Genomic DNA, 8,096 nt, shown 5'->3' on the forward strand with positions numbered 1-8,096 from the left:
TCGTGACTTTTTTTTCCCCCGCCGCTTGGGGTGGCAAAAACCCTGGAGCCAGCCCTGACAGCAGCCAGTCAACTCAGTGGTATGAAGAAACCAGCAAAGAACTGGATGGCACTGAAGTCCGGCACTCCCAGGAAGTTGTTGCCCAGGATGCTTGCCCTGCTCTCCCATCCTAGAGCTGGCCCTGCCCATGTAGGTATATGCCTGTGATCAAGTCACTTCTTAACCTTTCCTTTGGTAAACTAACTACACCTCTACCCCGATAAAACGCGACCCGATATAACATGAATTCCGATATAACGTGGTAAAGCAGCGCTCTGGGGGGGGGCGGGGATGTGTGCTCCAGTGGATCAAAGCAAGTTCGATATAACGCGGTTTCACCTGTAACGTGGTAAGATTTTTTGGCTCCTGAGGACAGAGGTGTAGATTGATCTTCTTTAGTATCAGACTGGAAGGCAGATTTTCCAGACCTTGCACCTAGGTACTTGCTTGTCAAACTAATTGGTTGTGCAGGCAAATATTCTGATACCTTTTGTTGTTGCAAAAAGAGAGACTGAGCCTTTATACTTTTATGTGCACCATTTTTTCCCAGGAAATGTGATGAACTGTTCACTGGAGCAACAGAAATGGTTTTAGTGCATGTGATCATCGTGTTGAACATTTAAAGATTTTCCTTGGGAAATTGTTAACATTGATTTGTATTTGTTCAGCACTTTGAAGATGTGAAGTGCCATATGAATGCAGTATTATTTCATTATTAAATACAGTCAGAGCACTTCCTTTGTTTACTATCCCCGATGGCTGGTGCAACAATGATATCACAGACTGCAGGACATATTCCTATTATAGTGGACAGAATTCTGTGATGATTTACACTCTGTGCTTCCACAATGAAGTACAAGTTGCTTGTGGTTCAAATTTGTTTTTAATTTGCCCTTTGTATTTTTAAGTTGCTGCTTTATGAATTACTGGACCCTGCTCTGCCCTAAAATATATGGGTGTCAGTTTTATTGAAGTAAATGGGAGCTGCACATTTGTAAATGTAGGCAGAATTAGTCCCCATCTCTATCAGCAAACACATTAAAGGCAAATTTTGTATTATTACTCTTTCTTATTCACATGCCATGATAGGATGTACATGGCATTTTACAGACTGATAAGATAAGATCCCTGCACAAAGGAGCTCACAAATATGAGTTAGAAAAAGTAGGGGGACAAAACAAAGGAAACGGAATGCAGCTTTTGAGGGAGCAATGTTTTCTTTGTTTTGGGCCCAGATCCTTTCAGATGATTAGTTTCATATGCTGCATCATTTGCTGCCTGTCTGTCTTTGTTAAGGTTCAAGAGTTGTGGCAGAGAGTGCTTATGAAGGGATTGTTTGTGGAAAGAAGTGCTGAAAGTTGAGGTTGTGGAATTCCACCTCCTTCATTTGTGCTCCTGGATTCTAGAGGTATCTCATTTCCTGTTGTCAAACATACCATAATTTCAGGTGTGTTTAAGTAGCTGGTATATAAGTAAGGTTACCCATTGTGTATTGGGTAGTTTGGCATGTTTTTGGCGTTCTGCTAGGGAAGACTGTGCAAGGCCTGAGAAGTTGTTTGGCAAAGAAAGAGGGAGAAGATGCACTCAGAGATGACAAAAAGTATATGCTAAAATTATCTTCTAAACTGGGACAGAACTATCTTGGGAGTATGTCTTTCATTGAAACGTTTCTCTTTGTCCAAACAGTCTTTATGTCCTGTTGAAAGTACCACTGATGCTTGAGAGAGTCATGAATCAATGAGTAGAGAGGGGTCTGTTTTCAGTTCATGCTTTGACCTCCTATCAATTAATTTTTCAAAATATCAGCAGTAACAGAGGGAAATTGCTAGGGGAGAGTCAATTTTTCTTCGTAGCGATAATTAGCTTTTCATTTCAAGGACTAAAAATCATTTACATAAATGATGCTAGTGTTTCTAGATCTGTACCTGCCTATATACTATACGTGGGATCACCACAAATGCCATAGACAGATCGATCTGTCTATCCTTGGGACTCTTTGTAGATGGGCTTTTAAATCATAATTATACTGAAACATATTTTAGCTTGATTGCAGCCAAACTGGTTTCTAACACAATTTGATCAGCCAACATGAATTGAGCCAGTTCATTTTAGAACAAGTTTTTAAAAAAACCCACATGTTCATATCCAAGTAGAAATCTTCAGTTATAGTGGACAGCTATAACTTAAGAGTAGAAATGTATATTTGGCACTATTATTAATAAGAAGCATACTCCATTTGTTAAAAGCCAAAGTTTAATTCCAGGCTTGACTATTAAAGTTAGGGATCTGTTCTAGAAGAAGGTTTATTCCTGCCCACATAGACCTGCCAAAACATGTTAGAAACTAGTTTTGACAGCAATTAACTTTAAACTGTACTTAAGAACCATTATTAAACATGATTTAAAAACAGTTTTGATGGGCATGAAGAGATCACAGCAGAAATAATAAGAGCTGGGTCATACCCTGAGAATTTAATAGCAAATTAAGCTCACTGGTTGTCATGACAGCTGTTGGGGGAAAAAAACAGCCAGTGAAAGGAATTGCAGTGGCAAAATGTAAGTCCTGAAGGATCAGAAATACAGAACTGTGAGGAAACAGGGTTAGTCCCTCCTAAATAAATGTTCCCCTTATTGTACTGATGGCAGATATAGTAAGATGTCTTTGTAATGCTGAATGTGTATAATTTAGATGCCCAATAGCTGTAAAAAGGGCATGAGGATTCCTTGCCTCTGCCCCAAAATGAGAAATACTTTTTAGTAGAAGACAATAGGGACAGGGATTTTCTGCCCCAACTTGTTTTTTATTGCATTTAATCATGTAACTCTTGGAGTGCACTTACACTGTATCATTTGGTAACTTTTTTGGTCAGTGTATTCATACAACTTTGTGTGAGATGGTAGCAACCTAGGGGCATTGTGAAGTACAGAGAACTCCATGGTATGGAATTGTTTAAACAAATCACTGAGTTGACTAGAGAAGTGGGGAACATCTCTACTCCTTTGGTTTGGGATATTCAATGTCATACTTAAGAGTGAGTTAAGAGATGTGAGTAGCCCTTCTGGAAAACTAAAATATTTTTCATATATTGGTTATTTGTTACATATTACACATATGTAGAAAATATATTGAAATACGAAATGGGCAATATTTCATATACAAGTTATTCAGCAGTACCTGCCAAGTCAAATTCTGCTCTAAGTCTGTGCAACTCCACTGACTTCCAGCTTAAAAGCAGAATTTTGCCCAATATATTTGGTGTGTGTGATGTGAAACATATTGTCATACTGTGTATTTTAAATATCCTGAAAATCAGAAATTAAAAACGCCCAGTATTTACTATGTTCACAATATATTTTAGGCAACAAACCTTATATGAAAAAAAATAGGAAAAGCTAACAGTAGATATAGACAGTCTGTACTTTAGTGCACATCTCTGGGCAAATTCTCAGCTGTCGGTTGTCACAGCTCCAGTGACTTCAATGGAGCTACGACAATATACACCAGCTAAGTTTTTTCTCTAGAGTGCAGCTAGTACACCGAAGGACTCTGCTTAATTCAGCCAAAACTGAGGATCTCATTTGAAATAAACTCTATAAATAGATCTAAAATACAACACAGTTTATATATCTACCCCTCTAATCTATACCTCACAGGAAGAGGTTGATGAAGAAGGCAGAATGAGGAGTAATAAATGAACGGATGATGAATTATTCTTTCTGGTTTTGCCCCCACCCTCCTTCCTCCCATTTGATTTTCTCCTAAAATTGGTTGCTGTCTGGCAAGCAAGCCACTTCAGCATCATGCACTGTTGTGCCGGAAATACTTGAATACAGATCTGTATCTGTAGAATGTAGTATGCTGTCTCCAACTACTTGACTCACCCATATTGGGAAGAAGATCCAGTGGAGAGAACGCCCACGACACAACAGAGAAGCATGTTTTGTTTCACACCGTTCATCTTTCAACTGCTTATATCGTCTGGTTTAATTTTTATCTGTCATTCTCTGGCCAAGAAAAAAGGTCTTAGACACAAGGACGCCACGTCCCATAGAGCTACGTGAAAAGGAGTGGGAGTCAGAATGAGGAAAAGGGGTGGGGATAAGACAAACGCAAGGGCAGCTTCTCAGCTGGTGTCAGTTGACTTCAGTGGAGTCTATTACATTACAGACTGCCCCATGTTTTATATCCAAAAAAGGTTTCTGTCCCTCTGATGTTTGTACTGTTTATGCCCCTGTGGAGTTTTTTTCTTATTGCTTCCTTAGAGTTTTTCACTGTTCCTTTTCTGTTTCCCCTCCATAGTTTGTCCCTTTCCTGCACTCCTCCATTTGCTTTTACTGAACACATGGGGAAGGCACATGAATGCACCAACACTGCTGGCACTCAGTGTGTGTTTGCTGCATGTGGATGGGGCATGAGTGCATATGGGTGGGGCACAGGTGCTCATTTTCTCACGTGTGAATGTGTGTCAAGATGCGCTTTTCAAGGCTATTGGATTGAGGTCGGGTCTGGTCTCCCTCATGGCATTTGCACATCTGTCTCAAAGGAGGAATCAACACATAGAGGCTGTAATCACACCACGGAGTCAATCAATTCTATTTAATTTGACTGGAACTACTGTTAATATATGTTTTAAGTGGGACTTCAGTTTCTTCTCGATATTGTGACTTTATTCTAATCTATGCCCAGGAAAATATGAAAACAGCAAAAAAACCACACTGGCTCCAACCTATGAATGATTTTTTTTTGTACTTTTGTTTCATACAGGAATTTGTTGAACCAATGATAATCACTTGAGCCAACCACTAGTGTTCCTAGATGTTGTGGGTGAAATTCTCTGAATGCCAGGGGCTAACACAAGCTTTACATGCTACTTAAGCTCTATTTTGAGGGTATAATTGGCACTTTGGTTTATAGGCCCTTATTTGACCTCTGGATGAGAGTAAATTTCAGTCTGCATACTTCAGATTTTGTGTTGGCCCAGATACCCTGGCTCCCGTCTCAATACAGTTAGGATCTGTTCCATATTGTCAGATCAGTGAGAAGAAAGGAGGGAGGAGAGGGTGACAATATTGCTTCAGGGAGCAGAGTTCTACCAGCAGTGTCCATTAGTCCAATGTGTTACCAGCTAAGCACTGCAGAATTTTGCCATAGTCTTCACTGGAGCTGGGATATCACCCTGCAACTGTATTCCGATTTCCTTTAGGTTTCTTACTCTTTTCATAATAGGTGGGGGCGTTAGAGCAGCTAATTATTGTAGATACCATTCCTAACTTCAGCACTGATGCCTCAAAAGCAGAAGTTTAACTCAAATTGCAACAAAATCTGTAAATCAAGCCTTTAAATGTCCACTCACAATAATATAGCCATTTTTAAGATTCTCAACTCCCGGAACATATAAGCTAACTACAAATGAGCCACTGGTGGTTATGCAGTTTGTCTTAAAGCATCTGCATTTAATTACACATTGATTTTTATCTAGGATTGTTCATTCTGAAAGCCCACAGAGGCTTTTGACAGAAACACTAACATACTATTCGATTTCAAAAGCATATTAGCCACACTTTGTTTTATTCTAGATTTTAACTGCTTATTATTTCATACTATTATGAGAAAGACACATCGTAATATTCCGATTTGTGCCCATACAATGAATCTCCAAATGTAAAGTGGTTTGTCCAAAGGTTTTGCTGAAAGTTTACAGCCCTTTCTAGCCAAGCAGGATCCAGTGCTAAGTGAAATGAGTACAACTTGGTTGAGTTAGTGTTTTGTGTTGACCCCATGTTAAACATGTAGCTCTGTATAATTTTTTGCACAGAACCACATGGAACTTAGTAGTTTCCTTGACTGAGTTTCACATTGAATTCTTTTGAGATCCCTTCAGACCTGAAACTCAGGAGGTGCAAACCCCAGCAAACCAAAGCATTAAGAGATTTGTTTTTACAAACTTAGCACATATATTACAATTAGAATGATACAGAGAAGATTAGCCTGGCCCCTGTGCAAGGATAACATGCAAATTTGTGAAGTGTTTCCCAAACTTCTGAATTTTGTGCAGCTCTAAGTCTAAATGATCTGCTGTACGGTTTTGCAGTTCTCAACAGAAAGGGTATGTCAAAGTGGCAACAAGAGTAAATCAGCATAAATCAGTGGAGTTGTCTGATCTGGTCAAGTATTATTTATTGAGTATCACCAGGTTGTTTGGCACTTTTATATGTACGTATATGTATGCTGTGTGTATAGCTCCTGCTCTGAGGATGTTAGAATCTACTTCAGACAGACAAAACAGATCAGATGCCAACAGCTGGCAAAAGATTGAGGTTGTGGAATGATCTAGCAGGGTCATTTTCAAAAGATTTCATGGAATCAGTGATGTATGAGAGGAGGAATACTTTCGTACTCAGAGAAAAATACAGGAGAATTTCACTAATTCACTTGGCTAATGTGAAATTCATCCTGGTGCAGCACACTAAGTGCCTTTTTAAACCCTATTTTGAAAGTTTAAATGGAAATTAAGTGATTGCTGGATCTGGCCCTCCACACTGGGATTAATACCTCCCATTAGAGATCACCAAACTTTTCATGCTAGTGTATATATGAACAAATATGACTGTTTAAATAAAATGATCAAGAATTTTAAAAGGTCAAGATTAAAAAGAGAGACTGCTTCATGGGATATTCTTTTTCATTTCTCTTGACCAGTGCCATTTATACTTCTTCATAATATATTATTATAATGTACGATTTGAAAAATAATGAAGACAGAGGGCTGGATTCTTTATTCCAGTCTGTCTTGTGATACCACTTGAGGGAGAAAGGGGTAAGGAACTAGCCACAGTTGGCCCGCAGAGACTTGCCCTATTGGAGGAGAACTCCTTGCTTGGAGAGTTGCGCTGGCTCCAGGTCCTACAATTGCTGTGCCCCCTTGACGCTGGATAGGGGGAACAATGGGGAGTGGGCATAATAGAGTACCATTTTGCCTCACACACCTTTTGCTTGTGTAATGGCTTCTACATCAGTGGCATCAGTTAGCGCTACCTGGAAGTGGCTCTAACTAATCATGGCTTTGGCTTGCCTTGAGAATCAGGAAGGTATTCTGGCTCCCTGACATTTCCCCCACATGCTGAGCTGACCTTTGAAGGAGAGAATGAAGCCCATAGTAGTAATATGAGACTTAACTTCAGCTTTCTGCTAGTAAAACTTCCCTAGGGAAAACAGGGTGTAAGAGCACTGGCTGTTTTGATTTTTTTTTTTTTTTTTTGTGAGGAAACACTGGATTTCTACAGTTAGCTCAGTGACAGCTAGTGAAGGGTTGTACTGCTGATAGCCACAAATGCTGCCACTTAAATTTTGTTTTTCAATATTTATTCTCCATATAAATATAGAAGGTGGGAGTCAAAGCAAAAATTAAAAACAGTAAAAGAAATGTAGCATTTCACACATCATTGATTTAACTGTAGTATCAAGTAAATTATGTGACCAAAAACTGCTGTTTTTTTAGACGTTCAGCAGCCAGTCTCTATTCAGCATCCCTAAAGGTAAACCCATGCTTAACTTTAGGGATGTGCTAAACTCCCGTTGACTTGGATGGGATTTAAGCATATGCAGAAGTGCTTTGCTGAACGGGCATGGATTAAAGCATGTGCTTAAAAACTTTGCTGTGGTATCAGTTCTGAAACGACAGGATGAGCTGAGATGGGAATAAGATTTTTAAATCAGTTTATTATCATGCTTCGTAGTTTCTTGTGGAAGTATAAAGTGGAGCTCTAGTGGCATTGATATAGTAGGTTGATTGAGGTTTCCCCTGAAGGACCACCCTGGTTGGAGATGTTTAACTAGAAGATGCTTGAAGTGAGAAAAGTAAGTAATTCATTAGTAAAACAAGACATGACTGAAATCTCAGAAGTACTGACTACAATATTGCTCTTCTTTCATCCATGTCGAATATTGATCTGAGAAATGAATGTTTGCATCATCTCTGCAGCATACAGGAGAAAATAGCATGCCTGAGACTTGCTCTGTTTGAGTATGCAAAACAGACGCTTAACTGTGTTTGCCTT

General features: G+C 39.3%; 1 non-coding gene across 1 annotated transcript; it reads left to right on the forward strand.

Moving 5' to 3' along the window:
• Positions 1-5,972: 5,972 nt before the first annotated feature.
• LOC120405467 lies at positions 5,973-6,079 on the forward strand. Its single transcript, XR_005598582.1, has one exon. It is a non-coding gene; the product is annotated as a U6 spliceosomal RNA (small nuclear RNA).
• The last annotated feature ends 2,017 nt before the right edge of the window (positions 6,080-8,096 follow it).

The sequence above is a fragment of the Mauremys reevesii genome, linkage group 4 (assembly GCF_016161935.1).
Source record: "Mauremys reevesii isolate NIE-2019 linkage group 4, ASM1616193v1, whole genome shotgun sequence".
Lineage (NCBI taxonomy): Eukaryota > Metazoa > Chordata > Testudines > Geoemydidae > Mauremys > Mauremys reevesii.